The sequence below is a fragment of the Saccopteryx bilineata genome, chromosome 11 (assembly GCF_036850765.1).
Source record: "Saccopteryx bilineata isolate mSacBil1 chromosome 11, mSacBil1_pri_phased_curated, whole genome shotgun sequence".
Taxonomy (NCBI): domain Eukaryota; kingdom Metazoa; phylum Chordata; class Mammalia; order Chiroptera; family Emballonuridae; genus Saccopteryx; species Saccopteryx bilineata.
The window spans coordinates 33,768,423-33,789,501 of record NC_089500.1 but is presented as its reverse complement, the minus strand read 5'-3'; the positions used below and the strand labels follow the sequence as shown (position 1 = coordinate 33,789,501).

The 21,079-nt window shown below is 37.5% G+C and overlaps 1 protein-coding gene and 1 non-coding gene across 2 annotated transcripts in view; one reads left to right on the top strand and one right to left on the bottom strand.

The window, feature by feature from the left end:
* The window catches only part of DTNA (dystrobrevin alpha), a 395,762-nt gene that overhangs the window by 58,412 nt on the left and 316,271 nt on the right, over positions 1-21,079 (top strand). The gene's annotated exons all lie outside the window — the stretch shown is intronic.
* On the bottom strand, positions 10,201-10,276 carry TRNAP-GGG (transfer RNA proline (anticodon GGG)). The gene has a single exon. It is a non-coding gene; the product is annotated as a tRNA-Pro (tRNA).

Here is a 21,079-nt window from a genome sequence, read left to right as displayed (position 1 = left end):
GGTTAGTCTTTTAAGTGTCCCAAGCCAGGAGTCACAACAGCTAATATCTGGCTTTGCATCCTGGTTCTTTTGAGGGCTTACCCTGACCCCTGAGCAAAAGTACCTTCAGACCTTAATATGGGCATTCTAACATCACTAATAGGGGGGACTGCATAATGGAATTGGAATTGTATCTTTGTTTTCTGTAACTGGTCAGTCAAAAACGGTTTTGCCTTGGAGGAGAAACAGGAGGTGAGTTTGAAAGTATTTGGCCTACTTAAATGTTAATATTTGAATTTAGGATTGCTATCAAATCTCTAGAATGATTGTGATGATTATGATGATGATGATGATGATTCAGCAACTTATCACACTATAGTGTTTCCTCTCCTTATCCTCACCGTAATAAGGGGCGCCGCTTTCTAACAAAACCCTTCCAAGCTAGGAACAAATGTTATTTAGAGCACCCCTTACCCATTTCCTGTGGACTTGCCTCCTGAGGATTCTTCAGATTATTCCTCTCTTTGTTCCCACTCCTAGGATAGTCACCAGAGCATGGTCACCTGGCACTGACAAGCTCTAATCTCTAACTGAATGGCCCTTCTGTGTTCTGTCCACACTACAACCAGAGGGATCACTCTAGAACATAAATCTAATATCAATATTTCCTCTAAACCCAACCATGGAAGAATTTCCTCATGGCTTACAGGAAAACATTAGAAAGCTTCAGTCTAGCTCACGAAGCCCTTTAAGATCTGGACCCCTTCCTAACGACATAATTTCTTAACTCCCTTTACCCTAGCCTTGCAGGTACCTGGATCACCAGTGCTACTTAGATTATACTGTCCCATTGTTATATTTGATTGATAATTTAGATCCAATTCAGTCACTTTTTTTCTTTCAAAACTCTTCCTGACCCCAGTGAGATGCTCTCTAGAACTCAGCACCCCTCTCTCTCTCTGTCCTAGAACCTGTCACTTCTTTTTTTTTTTTTTTTTTTTGTATTTTTCTGAAGCTAGAAACAGGGAGAGACAGTCAGACAGACTCCCGCATGCGCTGGACCGGGATCCACCCGGCACGCCCACCAGGGGGCAACGCTCTGCCCACCAGGGAGCAATGCTCTGCCCCTCCGGGGCGTCGCTCTGTTATGACCAGAGCCACTCTAGCGCCTGGGGCAGAGGCCAAGTAGCCCTCCCCAGCACCCGGGCCATCTTTGCTCCAATGGAGCCTCAGCTGCGGGAGGGGAAGAGAGAGACAGAGAGGAGGGAGAGGGGGAGGGATGGAGAAGCAGATGGGTGCTTCTCCTGTGTGCCCTGGCCGGGAATTGAACCCAGGACTTCTGCATGCCAGGCCGATGCTCTACCACTGAGCCAACCGGCCAGGGCCAAACTGTCACTTCTTAGTTTGAGTCCCTTAACTTATGCATTAACATTAGACATATTAATCACCTTTCAACTTTCATGCAATAAGTGTTTGTCAATTTTTAATAATTTATGAATTACACTATGCATAAGCCTTTCATTCTGTTATTTCCAAATATTTTTGTTTCTTTTCCAATCTCAGCTTTTATTATAATTTATTCCTATTAATTTTTAATCTAACTTCATTTATTTATTATAACTTAGCTTTAATTATTATACTTTTTCTTATCTTTTGCTGATTATTTTTTATTTGCTTCTCTGAACATTATTTAGAGCCCAAGGAGATAAGATTCTTTACTATCCATAGCAACTACTGGCTTTTATTACTAATGATAATGAGTATAGTTACTTCAAAAGTTAGGTCTTAAAAGGGGTCTCCCAAAGGGTAACTTTGAACCTGATCTGGTGATCGGTATATTTGGCAGATGAATCAATATTTGAAATTGAGTGAATGAATTTGTCTTGATGAACTTTGACCTTTCAAAATGATTTAAAGTAATATCTGATTTCAAATGTCCTCTGCACCTTTGGTATGTTATTAAAGAAATGGTTCACATCACACTCTTACCTTAAAAATCTCAGTATGTTTTCCAAGAAAGTAGGTAAACAACCCCAGAAAGCTGCTAATAGTGTGCTTTGTCCTGTTATCCTATTGTGCCATCTTAGTTGATTTAGGCTAATTGTCTAAAATTCCAGGAAACTTGCTTCCTTTAATGTTAGCATAAACAAGAAGGTTGCATGAATAGTCAGGTTAACGGTAGAGTTTTCTCAGAAATTCTGCAGTCAGCATTTCCCACGTACATACTATTTTCCAAGAGACTAAGGAGCAAAAAGTGCTTCTATAGCCATTAAAAGGTGTATAGAGTTGGTTAGTTGCCTTATTGTTTTATGATTTGGGAATATAAACACAATGCTAAACTGGATCTTTCTTGTTCACCCAAGAAAAGTAACAAGATGCTGGTTTTTAAGGAAAAAATCCAGATATCAATTTAGTATCTATGTCACATCAGGATGAAGAACAGGTGGGTGTACATATTTTTAAATACATTCTCCAAAATTATCTAACCAAATTCTTAGGTGCCCTTTAAGTTTAAGAATTGCCATTTGGGGCAAGAGAAGTGAAGGCAAAGATAAATGAATGGGACTACATCAGAATTAAAAGTTTTTGCTCAGCAAGAGAAACTGATATCAAAATAAACAGACAGCCAACTATATGGGAACTGATATTTTCAAACGACAGCTCAGATAAGGGCCTAATATCCAAAATTTACAAAGAACTCATAAAACTCAACAACAAACAAACAAACAATCCAATAAAAAAATGGGAAGAGGACATGAACAGACACTTCTCCCAGGAAGAGATACAAATGGCCAACAGATATATGAAAAGATGCTCAGCTTCATTAGTTATTAGAGAAATGCAAATCAAAACTACAATGAGATACCACCTCACTCCTGTTAGATTAGCTATTATCAACAAGACGGGTAATAGCAAATGTTGGAGAGGCTGTGGAGAAAAAGGAACCCTCATTCACTGTTGGTGGGACTGTAAAGTAGTACAACCATTATGGAGGAAAGTATGGTGGTTCCTCAAAAAACTGCAAATAGAACTACCTTATGACCCAGCAATCCCTCTACTGGGTATATACCCCCAAACCTCAGAAACATTGATACGTGAAGACACATGTAGCCCCATGTTCATTGCAGCACTGTTCACAGTGGCCAAGACATGGAAACAACCAAAAAGCCCTTCAATAGAAGACTGGATAAAGAAGATGTGGCACATATACACTATGGAATACTACTCAGCCATAAGAAATGATGACATCAGATCATTTACAGCAAAATGGTGGGATCTTGATAACATTATAAGGAGTGAAATAAGCAAATCAGAAAAAAACAAGAACTACATGATTCCATACATTGGTGGAACATAAAAATGAGACTAAGAGACATGGACAAGAGTGTGGTGGTTACCAAGGGTGGGGGGGGAGGGAGGACATGGGAGGGAGGGAGGGAGAGAGTTAGGGGGAGGGGGAGGGGCACAGAGAACTAGATAGAGGGTGACGGAGGACAATCTGACTTTGGGCGAGGGGTTTGCAACATAATTTGATGACAAAATAACCTAGACATGTTTTCTTTGAATATATGTACCCTGATTTATTAATGTCATCCCATTACCATTAATAAAAATTTATTAAAAAAAAAAAAAAAAGAATTGCCATTTGGGATCTATATATGTTTTTTAAAATTTTTTTTTTTGATATTTTATTTATTAATTTTTAGAGAGAGAGGAGAGAGAGAGAGAGAGAAGGGGAGGGAGGAGCAGGAAGCATCAACTCCCATATGTGCCTTGACCGGGCAAGCCCAAGGTTTCGAACCGGCAACCTCAGTGTTCCATTTTTTAAAATTTTTTTTTGATATTTTATTTATTAATTTTTAGAGAGAGAGGAGAGAGAGAGAGTATATGTTTTAATATGTAATTCAAATGATTGCATTGTTAAAAGAATAAGAAAATTATCTAGTTTTGTTCTAGTTGTGTTTACCTAAAATTTATTATAATATCAAGTGATTTTAACTCTTTAATTTCACTGGTTGTCATTCAGGGATTTTTAGCTTTTTTAAATTACTTTGAAGATGAATTAGAAGCCAGTACAGCTCAAATGTATTATTCTCAAAAATATATGCAACTTTTAAAAAGAAAACATTTTCATGTTCCTACTATATTATGTTTTTTATTCACTGCCCCCGGTAACCACATTTATGTCTACCACTCTTCAGTTAACTGTACATCTTTCTGTGCTAACTTTGCTTGTATTCTATATTGTTCAACAGAGTAGCTCCTTGGACACTGATTTTAATCTCACATTAGCTCAGATTTCTTTTAACTCACACTGCAGTGAATCTTTTTTTTTTTCCTTTGCTGTGAAATTAAGGCCATCTGTTGAGCCTGGGACGATATTATTTTTATCATCACTGTGACTAAACTGGACTCTTTTCATGTTCTCTTGATGAATCTATCTTGTCAACCCTCAGAACAACAACAAAAAAGTTCTGTTTTAGTTTTCCTGCCTCATGCACAGCAATGAATCATTACTCACTCAAATTCTTAGAGTTTGTAAGTCATTCATTTGAGGGCTCTTCCTTCCTGCCTCTCCATCCTGCCCACATGCAGGATGACAGCAAGTTCAGTGGTTTTGTCTCCAAACAATACCCCACAGGTGTTCACCTCTGCACAGCCACCCATAGCCATCACCTATAACCAAGTCACCAATGGTCTTAACCACTCAACTAATATAATCTTCACATAGCAGCCAAAATATGTCCTTGTGTTGCTTTTTATTGAAGCTTTTTTTTTTGTCTGTGCTTGTTGACATTTCCAGGTTGTTGGCTTTTCCAGTGCCCAATATGGGATGTTTGAGGCCAAAATAAAAAAGGAAGAGAAAGAATTAACTGTTGAATTGTTCTTCAGGCCTCAAGGTCACTAGCCAGTCTTCTCTCCAATGCCAGTCTTCTTGTGTTTGCTTTGTACATAAAGTCAAGAGTTTTAAGCTAGAACTTAGGAGGAATAGGGAAAAGTGTATCTATTATATCAGGTCTGGACCTGAAAGTCCAGAATACCATTTATAAATATAAGTCACATTTTATCACTGCCCCAAGTTTAAAACTTTGTAGTGGCCTTCTGTTGCTCTGAGTGTGGAATGCAAATACACATCAGTGATATACAAGACCCAAAATGTAATCTTGGCCTGTCTGCAACAACAGTTAAGTACCTTGTGGCAGTTGGCTCTCACTTCATTCTGTTAGCCTTTTATTTCCTTGAATATGCAAAGACCCTTTTTTCACTCATAATCTACCCTATGTTGTTCTCTCTGTCTCAAACATTTGATACTACTCTCTTCTGCGCTACACCTCAGTCTTTAGTTTAAATGCCCCCTCCTTTATAATGTTCCCTCTTAGTCATCCTACCTAATATTATTCTCTTATTTTTTTCTGTTTAAGTGTTCTTCAGGAATTAATATAAATCCAATTTTTCAGTCATTACCTTTCATAGTCTGTATGAACAGGCTTCCAACGTGGCCATTGATCTTTTGAAGATGCATTCAATTAACACCTCACTTGGAGGATGCTAGTGTGTTAGAATCAACCATTTTATTAACAAACAACAAGAAAGTCCCTAGTTACAAACCAGTATGTCATCACAGGCACAAATGCTAGTTTTAGTTTGCTTATTTTTGTTTCATTGATTCATTCAATATTTCAGGCACTGTTCTACGTGTTGGGAAAAGAGTTGTGAACAAAGTTCCTGCTCTTATGGAACATACATTCCAATAGAGGCAGAAAAACAGTACATAAATGTGAAATAAATGTATAATACCTCATGTTAAAAAGTAAAACAGAGTAAGAGAAGAGAAAGTGGCTGGAGCATTCAGGGTATAGGAGAAGTATTATATTATACAGAGGTCAGGAACGGTCTCTGTAATAAGGTGACATTTGAGCAGTGACCTAAATGCAACTGGAGACTAAGGCATACAGACAGTAGAGGAAGCAAAGGAACAGTAAGGATGAATGTCCTCAAGCTGAAATGTATGTGTCAAGATTGAGGCAAACAGGAGACTGAGAGGCTAGAGCAGAGGGAAAGAGGAGGCAGCACTAGGAGATGATGTCATGGGAGTGGCCAGAGTAAGACCTGTGATGGAGGTTGTTGACAGATTTTGATCATGACAAACTGCATGTGCTTGTTACACATGGCAACCCTTAATGGTGGCTAATAAGAGTACTGCCCATTGAAACATAGCAATAGTGTCACCCATGAAGGGAAACTGTCTGGTGAGGTTTAATTCTTATAAGAATACTACATAGACGACAGCTATAAAGTCTGATTTCCCTAGAAAACTCTATGAAAGCGGAGAGAATGAAGAAAGAAAAAAGCAGAGATAATTAGGGAAAATTATAAAAAAAGTAATTAGAAATAGTTCTAAAAGAAAATGAACTAATTGTTTCAAAGTTACTTAAAATGCCAAACTCACAGTTGTTTAATTGCTTTGCTATATTGCAATGTAACAAGTGTAAGCATTTGAATTAAGTTCTGTGGATAAGTGAAAAAAAATAGAAAATTACAGTATTCTAGACCTACTGAATGGAAATTAAATGCATGCAATCTTTATTTTTTAATTGAAATTTAAAAACTGTGTTTAATGCATATATATGCAGCGTTACATTCACACTGTGTAATTATGGAGTAAGAACTAAATGTCACATCTAATGCTCTGAAAAGAATTAGTTGATGTTCTTCTAGAAAAGAGATACAAAAGGAAAGTGGCCAGTTCCCTCTTTGGTGTATTCATCTATCCAGGCTGAAGTAATGAAGACCTTTAAATCTGAAATGGACTTTGTCCAATTTAAACAGAAAATAAGGGTTTCACTCTCACTTTTTCTTACTGTGCTTCCTCCTAAAATCAAAAGTAAGAAGAGACACTTTCCAAGGGGTCTTGAATATACGTGGTTGTTCTTAGAGCTGAACTACTTCCTATTTCTCTTGTGTCACCCAGTTCTTCCCTAATAACTTGGGATTAGTGGCTCATCTTCTTTGTCATGACATGCACTGAACCACGAAGTATGTACAGAAAAGTACAAATTATATAGTGCTTGAAAATATTACTTCCTTTTCATAGTTATGGACTAGACCATGCTCAGCTTAATAAAACAACAGAGATTCTTTCATTTCACCCTGCTTGTTTTCTTCACTCATAACCCTTCACAAAATTTCCCCTTTATTTGGAATGCCTTTCTTCCTTCCCCACCCAAGTCCCACTGTACCTGACTCCTCCTTGTCTTTCTGGACTGTGATTTTAACTGACCTCTTCCTGTATGTAAACCTTCCCTAATTTTCCCTCCATTAGATACCTCTTTGCACCTATATTGTAGAATTGAATACACTATGATTATTTTTATTTTACGTATATCTACTTCAAGAGACACTAGACTTCTTAAGAGCAGGGATTATATCTTAATTTTTCTTATATCCACAGTATAACACAATGCCAGGAACATGACTACACACTCTAAATAATTGTTGAGTGATTGAACAAGCACAATTCCAAAACAAACATTATATTATTTAACAAAATATAATAATGAGTAAGATATAACAAATTCTAAGGTCATGAAGATATTTACTATTTAGAATTCTTTTTAAAGTAAATGCACTATAGTGTTATTGGAAGTAATTGAAATGAGCTCACATTTATATTTTTGATATTTATTGAGATGAGTCCTGATTCCACTGAATATCCTGAATATATTACACATCTTACTTTTAAATGGTAGTTGAGAATCAACAGCAATTTAAAATTTGAATAATATCTCTTTTTTTAATTTTTTTTTTATTTTTTTAATGGGGCGACATCAATAAATCAGGATACATATATTCAAAAATAACATGTCCAGGTTATCTTGTCGTTCAATTATGTTGCATACCCATCACCCAAAGTCAGATTGTCCTCTGTCACCTTCTATCTAGTTTTCTTTGTGCCCCTCCCCCTCCCCCTTTCTCTCTCCCCCCTCCCCCCATACCCACCACACTCTTATCAATGTCTCTTAGTCTCACTTTTATGTCCCACTTATGTATGGAATAATGCAGTTCCTGGTTTTTTCTGATTTACTTATTTCACTTCGTATAATGTTATCAAGATCCCACCATTTTGCTGTAAATGATCTGATGTCATCATTTCTTATGGCTGAGTAGTATTCCATAGTGTATATATATATGCCACATCTTCTTTATCCAGTCATCTGTTGATGGGCTTTTTGGTTGTTTCCATGTCCTGGCCACTGTGAACAATGCTGCAATGAACATGGGGCTGCATGTGTCTTTGCGTATCAATGTTTCTGAGTTTTGGGGGTATATACCCAGTAGAGGGATTGCTGGGTCATAATATCTCTTCACAGTTTTTTTATTAAATTTTGACAGTGAACAAAGCAATCTAAAATTATTTGGTTTAACATATTAAGTTCTGTATTATATTTTTGATCTATTTGAATTGAATACTAATTATAATCTGCACAATAAATTTGATGGTTATAAGGTATGTCTTTTTATAATGAAGCGAATGGTCTTATAGAAGAGAAAATTATATTTTCTTCTTTTCCTTAAGATATAGCAATAACTTTGTAAACACAGACTGCAGCAAACTTGACTATGATGGTAACAGACTTTTAGCATCACTTTCAAAGATAAAAATACTCTCTTTTCCTAATATCCTTTAAAAAATTGAGATGAAATTTGAAATACTATCATTTGGGATCCTTAAGAACTATATAGAAGTCCCTGGTATTGAAAGCACTGTCCTCGAGGGATATATTTCCATGTATTTTAAAACACATACTCTAGTAAAAGATTATACTCTTTACAATTTTGAAGGACTGCCAAAAACTTGTTTTCTCTTTTAAATTATATATTTGATGTTGCTGCCTTCTCAACATTATAGTTGAGTCTACCCAGAGTAATGGCTTTCTAACAATGCTATTAATATCTGGAAATGCTTTGATTTCTAAACAAATCAATTATTTAACTGCATAAAAAATCCATTCTTATTGGACCTCATAACTGATAGAAATAATATTAAATTTTTTGCTGCACATGCCTATTATGTTAGAGAAAAAAAGATTATAAATGGATGCTTATAGCAATATCCTGAGTTATAATTTTCTTATATTGGCAATTTTTGTATATTGTGATTTTAATTGACTTAGGAATGTTTTATTATTGCAATTACTTTTATCTGCCCAAACTTGGGCAAAGGAAAATGGGTAATGCTATATCACAACAACTGTTCAACTATAGAAAGCTTAAAAGTTAGCTAATTACATATATTTTTTTCCTTTCTATTCTCCAAATTATTATTACTTTTATTTTAACATGTTAATATCATGTCCTTTTTTCCATACACTAGAGCCTGTGTAAAGTTATATGGCTATATTTATGGTGTTTTCTGTAAAACCAGTTTGGAGCTATTAACTATTTCTCTACTGCTGCAGGACATTCATTTATTCAAATCCTGTTTCTTAAAAACTATCACAACAGTAAGTTTTGCTAAAAGCTTCTTTTAAAACACACACACACACACACACACGCACACACACACACACACACCCTAAGCATTTCTATTTGAATGAAAGAAAGTAAACCATGCCCCTGGTTTCACCACATTTATCACTCTTCACTGAAGTTGCCTTACATCCACCAAAATTTAGAGACACTAAGCTACATTCAGAAAAAATATATATAAAAAAACTTTTCCTAATTTTTAAATATGAATTATACTTTTTCAGGAACCCCAAGGTAGCCAAAGGTTGGTATTTGGTATAATCAGACATGTCATTCTATTTTTAAACTTCTCCATCAATCAGAATAATCAATATATTGTGCCACTAGAAGTGGCATCTTCCTTCTTATATTTCTTTCTTTTTTTTTTTTTTTTTTTTTTTTTGGTATTTTTCTGAAGCTGGAAACGGGGAGAGACAGTCAGACAGACTCCCGCTTGCGCCCGACCAGGATCCACCCGGCACGCCCACCAGGGGGCGACGCTCTGCCCACCAGGGGGCGATGCTCTGCCCCTCCGGGGCGTCGTTCTGTTGCGACCAGAGCCACTCTAGCGCCTGGGGCAGAGGCCAAGGAGCCATCCCCAGCGCCCGGGCCATCGCTGCTCCAATGGAGCCTCGCTGCGGGAGGGGAAGAGAGAGACAGAGAGGAAGGAGAGGGGGAGGGGTGGAGAAGCAGATGGGCACTTCTCCTGTGTGCCCTGGCCAGGAATCGAACCCAGGACTTCTGCACCCCAGGCTGATGCTCTACCACTGAGCCAACCGGCCAGGGCCCCTTCTTATATTTCTTAAGCAGTGCATTCTACTTCTCTTCACCTGTACCAATAATTGTGGAAGCAGTGATCTGGCTAATGAGGGGAAAGACCTTCCTTCATGAGAGTAATGGAGACTCTTACCAGATGATTCTCGAAGGCAGTGAATCTCCAAGTGTGGTCCCTAAGCAGTGGCATTAAGATCACTAGGGGCTTATTAGAAATACTAATGTTAAACTCTGAGAGTGAAGCCCAGCAAATCTGTATTTTAACAAGCCTCCAGGTGATTGTGAAGCGGACTCAAGCTCTAGGACCACTGATTTAGAGAATGGTTATCATGACGATCACCCATTAAAGAGTGCACAAAAAATTCTATGCCATCCTTGAAGATCTTCCCCAAATTTATTGGTTAAATGCAAAAAAAAAAAAAAAAAAAAAAGTGAGGTAATGAGGTACTGTGACTTTAGACATATTACAAATTAAGAAAATTTATCCTGAGCAATTGTGACTAAGGGGCAAAATTTATCTTACAAGTTACAATATGAGGTTTGAAAAGTTAAAGATTGAAGGGTTTTGGTGGATTGAATAGTCTCTGCCACAACTCATGTCCACCTGAAAGCTCAGAATATGACCATACTTGGAAATGGGGTCTTTGCAGATGTACTAGTTGAGATGAGGTCATAATGGATGAGTGTGGGCCTGGTATTCTCTTAAGAAATTCATGCGGGACACATTCAGGGAATAAGGCCATGTGAAAAAGGCGTGGACAGTTTCTTCCCAGAGACGCGACATGGAAAACTCCTTGCTAACACCTTGATTTTCGACTTTAGGCCTCTTAAACTGTGATCAGAATAAATGTCTGTTGTTTTACGTGAACCAGTTTTTGCTAAATTGTTATGGCAGACCTGGGAAACTACTAATACAGGAGATTCCCAGGTGTCCATATCTTATGAGTACTTTTTAACTCACTCTTTGTCTAGAAAGACCTTTTCATGAAAATCAGCTCTGTGAAGATGGTGCCCTGCCACCCCTCCCCCACTCTGGTAGTTTCACTCTTTTTTTCTACTCAGTTTACCCCACTCTTTTATTTTATTTATTTATTTTTTTTAAAGACTTCATTTATTCATTTTAGACAGGAGAGAGAGAGAGAGAGAGAATGAGAGGGGGAGAGAGAGAGAGAGAGAGAGAGAGAGAGAGAGAGAGAGGAGAGAGAGAGAGAGAAGGGAGGAGCAGGAAGCATCAACTCCCATATGTGCCTTGACCAGGCAAGCCCAGGGTTTTGAACCGGCGACCTCAGCATTCCAGGTCGACGCTTTATCCACTGCGCCACCACAGGTCAGGTTTACCCCACTCTTTTAAAGGATCTTTGAAAAGTCTAGCTTTAGCTGTGAAAGTCATACTCTTATTTGTTGTTGGAGGAAAAAAACCTCTCCTATAAAAATATTAAATGTAAAAAACCCTTTCACTGTGGATAAAGCATTTGTGTATTTTTAGAAATATACAAATGATGTTAGAAACTATGCCTTATTATTTCCCATCTGTCTTTCAATAAAATTTTAGATTGAGGTGGATTGTGCTTTTTATGCTGCTTTATACTCTTGTTCAAATACATACCAAGCCTTTTAATTGGATCATTTTATATGCAAATTACTAACACTATTAAGTATGTATATCTGTGTCTCCTTTTGTAGCTGTGTTAGTTGTGTCATAAATGCACTGACCTTCCACAAACAGGGTTAATTAGAATAGTGTGTGTGTGCTGCACTGTGGCTGCCAGCTGTAGACCTAACAGAAATAACAGATTGACCAAGCAAAGCTCTTTGTGTCTTAAAAAAAAACACGTTTAATTACGAGGGCACCTGCCTTAAGAAAATGGATTTATAGTCACTATACCTTCAGGGGTCCCCAAACTTTTTACACAGGGGGCCAGTTCACTGTCCCTCAGACCGTTGGAGGGCCGCCACATACAGTGCTCCTCTCATTGACCACCAATGAAAGAGGTACCCCTTCCAGAAGTGCGGCAGGGGGCCGAATAAATGGCTTCAGGGGGCCGCAGTTTGGGGATGCCTGCTATGAAGAGCTCTGCTGTGCTTTATTTTTCAAATGACTTAGCAAAGCATCTATATTTTAATAAATATGTATTTTAGAAAGAAATACAAACTGAAAGAAACATTTAATAACAAGACAACTTTGATCAGATAATTGAAATGACTTTAAAATGTATCTTCTTAAAGATCTATTAAATTTAACATTAATAATCTTATTAACCAATATTACCCCAATAAACTTAAGTTAAAAAGTACATAATGTTTAAGAGCATAGTTTTTCCTGTGCTTTCTTTCATTTTTAATTTCTGCAGTTCTCATTTTTGAACGTGTTAATGGTTCAAGTACCTTCTAAAACTTTTAACAGGCTTAATGTGTCAACATTGTTTTCTAGTATTAATCAATTCCTTTTTTGAGCCAGCATAAAGATCAGAAAGATATTTTGAAACAATTTACTCAATACAATAAGATCAATACATTTTAATCTAACAGTGGTAGTGAAGATTGAATTGCATGCTGAGGAGGCTGGAATTTACTTTTAAAGATCAGTGTGTAAGTGATCAATCTTTTTGTGTGAAGAGCAGATTAAGAAATGTTATAATGACTTGGAAGATATTAAGCAATACTACTTTAAAAAAGATGTCTTTATTATATGTAGATTTATGCTATTTCTATTTTAACCATTCAAACAAACAAAGAAAACCCACTTGCTTTATTCTTTTCAGCCTATCTACCAAGTGTTAGGTATGAGGGAGAAAGAAAAAATTCAGAAGTTTACTTTCAAAGACTAGTAGTCTAACAGCAAACAGGAACAATAAATAGACAATTACGAATCAGCTTAAACAAAATTGGGGTGCTCAGGCTGGCGGATATTGAGAATGGATACTGAATTGGTTTTCTAGGGCTACTATAACAAATTACCACACTCCTAGTGGCTTAAAACAACAGAAATTTATTCTTATTCTTTTTTTTTTTTTTTTTTTTGCATTTTTCTGAAGCTGGAAACGGGGAGGCAGTCAGACAGACTCCCGCATGCGCCCGACCGAGATCCACCCGGCACGCCCACTAGGGGGCGTCGCTCTGTTGCAATCAGAGCCATTCTAGTGCCTGAGGCAGAGGCCACAGAGCCATCCCCAGCGCCCGGGCCATCTTTGCTCCAATGGAGCCTTGGCTGCGGGAGGGGAAGAGAGTGACAGAGAGGAAGGAGAGGAAGAGGGGTGAAGAAGTAGATGGGCGCTTCTCCTGTGTGCCCTGGCCGGGAATCGAACCCAGGCTGGGACCTCCGCACGCCAAGCTGACGCTCTACCACTGAGCCAACCAGCCAGGGCCTAGTCTCTTATTCTTGAATTCTGGAGGCTACAAGTCCGAAATCAAAGCCCCAGCAGGGCCACATTCCCTCTGATGGCTCTACAGGTGGTTTCTTCCTTGCTTCTTTCAGCTTCTGGTGGCTCCAGGCATTCTTGGGTTGTGGCCACATAACTCCAATCTGCCTCCTTCTTCGTATTCTGTGTGTGTGTCTCTGTCTTCTCTTTTGTCTCTTATAAGGGCATTGTCATTGGATTTAAGGCCCAGCCTAATCCAGAATGACCTTATTTTAGGGTCTTTAACTTCATTACATCTACCAGGACCCTTTTTTTCCCAAATAATATGACAATCACAAGTTCTAGCCAAACCTATCTTTTGGGGACCACCATTCCACCCACTATAGCTACCCAGAGGGCACCCTTCTATTGCAGAGCAGGTTTGAGGAAAGCAGGGAGAAATGTTATGAGTTCTCTCTTAGGCATGGACAATGTGATAAACTCAGGTCTTTCCCACTTTGGCATACTGCCTGGATGTGCCAAGCTCTCTGTGAGTGTGGGATTACTAATGAAATATACTCATGGAAGTGTTCAGTAGGCAGGTGGACATGCAAGTCTAGAGGTCATTAAAAAGATCTGGGTTGGACAGAAGAGTGGGTAAGATTACCAAGGGAAGCTCTGTGAGAATAAAGAGTAAAGCAAGGACCAAGTCAGCCCATCATTGTGGAACTGGCTGAAGAAGAGGCTGAGAAGAAATTGCTGGAAAAACAAGAGGGAAACTAGAAGAGAGCGATGGCATAGGAGACAAGAAAGGAAGGAATCTTTTAATAAGGAAAATAAGGTACTAGATTATGTTTAATTTGATTAAGTAGTATAAACCTTGGATTTTGAAACTTTGATATAAACAATTTTAGAAGTTAAGAAGCCAGTTTTTAGTGGACTAAAAATGGTAGAATGCTTGACAAACATAAAAGTAATTTTTTTAGTGGACAATAAAGCTGAACTAAATACATAGGCTTCCCATCATAACCCCCAAGGTACATGTTTCAGAGAAAGCGTTCTGAAAAAGTCTACGTGTTGGGATATGTCCACAACCTCTTTCCTTTGATCCAAGAGACAGAATGTGCAAGTAGTTACGGATCATTATAGCCTCTGTGCTGGAGTGTTCCACTTGTATCCTCTCTGCTCATTGCAGGATGTCTTATCACATTCACAGTGAGAGAACACCATTACTAAATAGCAATTCTGACTCTGATCTTCCATGTGAAAGAATGTTCTTTGGGCATCCCACTGAATCTACTATAAAACATCAGTCAGGCATATAGAACATGGACTCAGAGACCTTCCTGATAAGTAGTGTGAAATACATTAAGAATAAAAGGATGCTTCATTTTTAAACACTAGACATCAAAAACCACATTATTCTTTGATGCCATCAGTAGCCTTTTCCTTTACAACATCTGCTGTTAAGTGAATTAGATTTTTTAAAGTTAGTAACTGAAATACCCTGATGGCTATAATTTCAACTGTTAGAAGGACACTGAGCAAACTCTTCCATGGCATGTGGTCAGTATATCACAAATTTGGACTTTTCAAATCCATGCTAAGAAATGATTGAACATAGCAGGGTTTTTGGGTTTTTTTGTAACTTAGCATTTCCCTACAACATTCTTATAGTAGTAACAATAGTAACCCTCTTCTAGTTTATTTGTATCGACTAATTTTTGTGAAGTCAGGTTTATTGAGGCATAATTTAAATAAAGTAACATTCACCCCTTTACATATGCAGTTCTATAAATTTTGACAATGTAATCACCATCACAATGAAGATATGGAATATTTCCATCAGCCCAAATTTTCTTCATACCTCTTCATCAATCACTTTTCCCCATCCCCTGTCCACCACTGATTTTCTTTCTATCCCTATAGTTTTGTCTTTTCCAGTACATATAGCGAATATAAATATATATAATATTTGTAGTATATATCTTCTTGATTTTTTTTGCTAATGCTTTTGAGATTTATTCATGTTGTTACATGCATCATTACCTCTTCTATTTATTGTTAAATAGTATTCCATTGCATGGCTATGTTTACTATAATTTACCCCTTATGTCTTTCTTTTTAAAATATTTTTAAATTTTTTTTTTTCATTTTTCTGAAGCTGGAAACGGGGAGAGACAGTCAGACAGACTCCCGCATGCGCCCGACCAGGATCCACCTGGCACGCCCACCAGGGGCGATGCTCTGCCCACCAGGGGGTGACTCTAGCGCCTGGGGCAGAGGCCACAGAGCCATCCCCAGCGCCCGGGCCATCTTTGCTTCAATGGAGCCTTGGCTGCGGGAGGGGAAGAGAGAAACAGAGAGGAAAGCGCGGCGGAGGGGTAGAGAAGCAAATGGGCGCTTCTCCTGTGTGCCCTGGCCGGGAATCGAACCCGGGTCCTCCGCACGCTAGGCCGACGCTCTACCGCTGAGCCAACCGGTCAGGGCCAAATTTTTTAATTACAACTAATATACAATATTATATTAGTTTCAGGTGTACAACATAGTGATTAGACATACATATATAACTAATGAAGTGATCACTCTGATAATCTAGCATTCATCTGACACCATACATAGTTATTACAATATTATGGACTATATTCCCTATGCTATAGTTTACATCCCCAGGACCCTTTTGTTAACTATGAGTTTGTACTGCTTAATCCCTTCCCTTTTGCACCCACACTCCAATCTCCCTCCAATCTCTCAACCACCAAAATGTTCTTTGTATCTATCAGTCTGTTTCTGTTTTCTTTGTTCATTTATTTTGGTTTTTAGATTCTACATATAAGTGAAATATATGGCATTTGTCTTTCTCTGTTTGACTTATTTCACTCAGCATGATACTCTCTAGGTCCATCAGGTTGTTGCAGATGGCAAGATTTCATTCTTTTGAATAGCCAAGTCATATTTCAGTGTATATATGTACCACTTCTTCTTTAGCCATTCATCATAGACGCGGTGAGAGAAAAGCAGTTGATTACCTACAAGGGATCTCCCATAAGACTGTCAGCTGATTTCTCAATGGAAACTTTGCAGGCCAGAAGGAATTGGAACAAATATTCAAAGTGATGAAAAGCAAGGATTTATAACCAAGATTACTTTATCCAACAAAGCTATCATTTAGAATTGAATAACAGGAACTTCCTAGACAAGGAAAAGCTAAAGGAATTTATCACCACTTAACCAGTATTACATGAAATGTTACAAAGACTTCCTTAAGAAGAAAAGTATAAAAGATAACAAATATGAATGAAAAAATGGCAATAACTCTATATCTATCAATAATTACTTTAAATATAAATGTAGTAAATGCTCCAAATAAAATAGGGTAGAAGAATGGATAACATAAAAAGACTCCAAGAGACTTACTTCAAATCAAAAGACACAGAGACTGAAAGTGAAGGAACAGAAAAATATATTTAATGAAAATGGAAATTGGGGGAAAACCTGGGGTAGAATACTTATACCAAACAAAATAGACTTTTAAACAAAGGCTATCTACCAACAAGAGACAATGAAGGAATCAGCAATTCTACTTCTGGATATTTATCTGAAGAAAACCAAAACACTAATTCAAAAAGACATACACATTCATATGTTCATTGCAGCATTATTTACAATAGCCAAGATAGGGAAGCAGTCTAAGTGTTCATCAACTTATTTAAAACAATTAGGGAGAGTAAATATTGACATTTTGGATGTTATTTTAAACAGTAACAATCATTGGTGGATTTTGAGTCATTTTCTCTACCTTACAAACTAAGATTATTGTGTGTTCATTTCAAAAACTAAATTTGACTTGCCATTAATTACCTTAACAAGCTGAGCTTGAAAAATGATATGAAATAAAAGGACTTATTAAAAATGAACTCTTTGATCATTACATATTTTTCAGGTTGAAAATGTAAGAATTTGGATGGGATCCTTAGGGAATTATTTTAAATTTTGCTGTATAAAGATTTCATATTAGAGTTTATAAATCAGAATTACAAAGTATATACCATATTTCCCCACATAGAAGACGCTCCCATGTAGAAGAGGCACCTTAATTTTGGGGCCCGAAATTTGAAAAAAAAAATTACATAAAGTTATTGAACTCGAGTTTTATTCATCATAAAATTCATACAACTCCTCAGCACTGTCAAAATTCCAATCCATTAGCTTGTCCTCATCTGTGTCTGATGACAGATCACTGTCCTCATATATTGCTTTGTCCTCAGTTCCATCTATGGCATTTGAAATGCCACCAACCACTGTATAAGACACACCCAGTTTTTAGCCCCCAAATTTTTCGAAAAAGGGTGCATCTTATATATAAGGAAATACGTTAGGTCGATAAGAAATTAAGTTGGAACATGTACAAAATCTGATTATGCTATTTTGTTATGCCATTCTATAATAACTGATATATATTTAAAACCTGTAACTTGGGATTAATACCAACAGGTCAATAGATAAACATAACCTTTATCTTAGGACTGCATCATGCAATGTTACAGATCTTTTGTTATTCTATTGATATTTTGATAAGAAATTCAATTAAGGCATGATTTTAAGGCTTTGGCACAGCTTAGAAAAATTCAGCAATGTATTTTCTACTTCATTAGCATTTATATTCAAAAATTACATATATGTGTCTAATCAGAATTTTTTAAAAGGTTTTATTTATCCATTTTTATTGGAGAAAGAGAGAGAGAGAGAGAGAGAGAGGAAAGAGATAGAACAGGGGGAGGAGCAGGAAGCATCAACTCCCATATGTGCCTTGACCAGGCAAGCCCAGGGTTTTGAACCGGCAACCTCAGCATTCCAGGTCGACGCTTTATCCACTGCGCCACCACAGGTCAGGTTCTAATCAGAATTGAATAAGCCTTTTACCCAATGGAGAATTCTGATCTCTGTTAAACTTTTATCCTTGCCCTACTTATAATGTCACTACATGTTCTTTATTCTGCGGGTTTATTTTTAATATAGACACAATTGTATGTTGTCTTCCTTTGTGTGTTAGGCAGTTTTCTTTATATGAATATTGCTTTCTGGAGAAAATGCTCTCTGAAATATTAGGAAGATAGAAACTATTGTTTCTATAGAAATAGGAATACTTTCCATGAGTAATAGATTGGAAAATGAGGCACATTCAACACAAATCTGAGTCTTTGTTGTTCATACTAAATGAAGGGTAATTTTACAAAAATAAGGCTGAGAAAAATGAAATATGGGATTTCATGGCTTATCAGAAGTCAAACATTCTACACTGCCAATAATTCAGCAATGTGTAGTCTCAACCCACACTGTGAGGATGTGTGTGCGTGCTATTATTTGTCAAGGCAATGTGTCATTACAAATTTCAGGGAAAGCCACTGAAATTGTTTTTGTAAATGATGTCATATTATAAAGAGAAATGGTATTCAAGGTATTAGGTGAACTAATCTTTTTGTGCTTCTGTTTAGGGCTTAACTTACTCCTCCCAAAAAAGCTCCCACTTGCCATTCACTTACTTTTGTCTTCATATTTCCTTTCCTTTTCCCCCCCTATTTTCCCTGCTTCTTTTGCTAACCTTGATTTCCTCAATGCATAATCATAAAGGGTTCCATTTATTATTATTGCTTTCTAAAGTCTATCTCCAAAATAATAATTTGTTAAGTGATTTATTAACCAAGATGAATCAAGACTCTTAATTGGCCTGAGAAAACTCCTGTTAACTATTCTGAGTTCATGTCCTCTTCAACCCAGAACTTTGACCCTTAATGTTGATTCCAGCAATGAAAAGCCACTTAACTATGCACTCACCTTCTTGTGAAATGGTCTGACAGAATCTGAACTCATTGGATGCACCCCGCTGGGAGATTAGGTCACGTTCATGAACGTACACACACAAACATTCACATGTGTCGAAATGCATAGTGTGAGAAGGCTTGCCCACAACTTAAGGGAAAGCAGAGAAGAGCTGCAGCTGTAAGAGAGGACATAATTATAGAACAGAAGCCAAAGATCAATCTTCAGAAGGAAGGGGAGTAGTTTTTCTGTAAGTGTGACCAATAAAGAGATAGGGAAACCTTTGAGGCAAATGGAAAGATATTGAAAGAAATGGTGTTGGGTGGTAGGCATCTGTTTCCTGGCGAAACAGTAAGAAATCAAAAGTGGGACTTCAGTCCTCAGAATTGGAACAGACCTGACTCAAATACATACTGTATCAGCCAGGGTTCTGCAGAGAAACAGAACCAATAGGATGTGTGTGTGAGTGTGTGTGTGCGCATGAGTGTGTGTGTATGTGTATGTGTGTTGTGTGCATGTGTTATCAAGAGAGAGCTTTATCTTAAGGAAGTGGCTCACATGATTATGGAGGCTGCCAAAATCTGCAGGGTGGGCTGGCAGACTGGAGACCGAGAAAGAGCTGATGTTGCAGTTCAAGTCCAAAGGCCGTCTGCTAGCAGCATTCCTTCCTGCTCAGGGGAGGTTAGTCATTGTTCTCTTAAGGCCCTCAGCTGATTATTGAGGCACACCCACATTTTGGAGGGCTTTACACAAGGTCCACCAGTTTAAATTTCCATTTTATCCACATAAATCACCTTACAGAGACAGCCGGAACAATTTTTGACTTGCTATTTGGCCACTGTGACCCAACCAATTTGATACATGAAATTAATCATCACACATATGTTCCCTTAACTGCTTGACTGACTCCAGTTTCTTTAAGAATTAGTTCTCCCATCTTCTCCTCAGGAAGCCTTCCCATAATTCCATGCTCAGGTGGGAGTTTGCTTCCCGAACTAAATTCCCAGACTATCCCTCTCTAATGCCTTCCACTAGAATCTAAATACTAGGGGGTTTCATTCACATGTGTATTTCTAGCACCTAAAATCTCACCAGCAATTAAATCATGGGCACTCAATAAAAAAACTGATGAATGAATGAGGGAATGAATTGCATTTAATTTATGTTTCAGTTTTACGACATTGTGAACTCCTTGAAATCAGGGACAGAGTCTTAATTACTTTTTTATACTCAATATATAGCACAAATTAAGAGCTCCATAAATGCTTACTGAAGGGATAAATAGATGTGAATTACCAAATACTTACTGTATATTTTTTCTTGACCCTGACTACTTCAGTTTTATTCCAAATATTCTTTAAAAGAACATTTTGAATAATCTACACAAATTTACATTGCTGTACACATGGAGAAATTATACTAACAACTGGGATTATAACTCCAAAAATGCTCGTGGTAGGAATCAGACATCAGCAGTCTTTAAAGTCCTGAAGGGGATCCCAGTGGTTGCAAATCCCTGTACTCAAAATAGTTAAAGTGAACCATATGAGGATACTAGGTTTACGTTCTTTCCAGAACGCCAGTGGTTCTCAACCCTAATTGCACAGTGGAAACACCCAAATCTATTCCTCATTTAAGATCTGTTATATCTTAAGAAG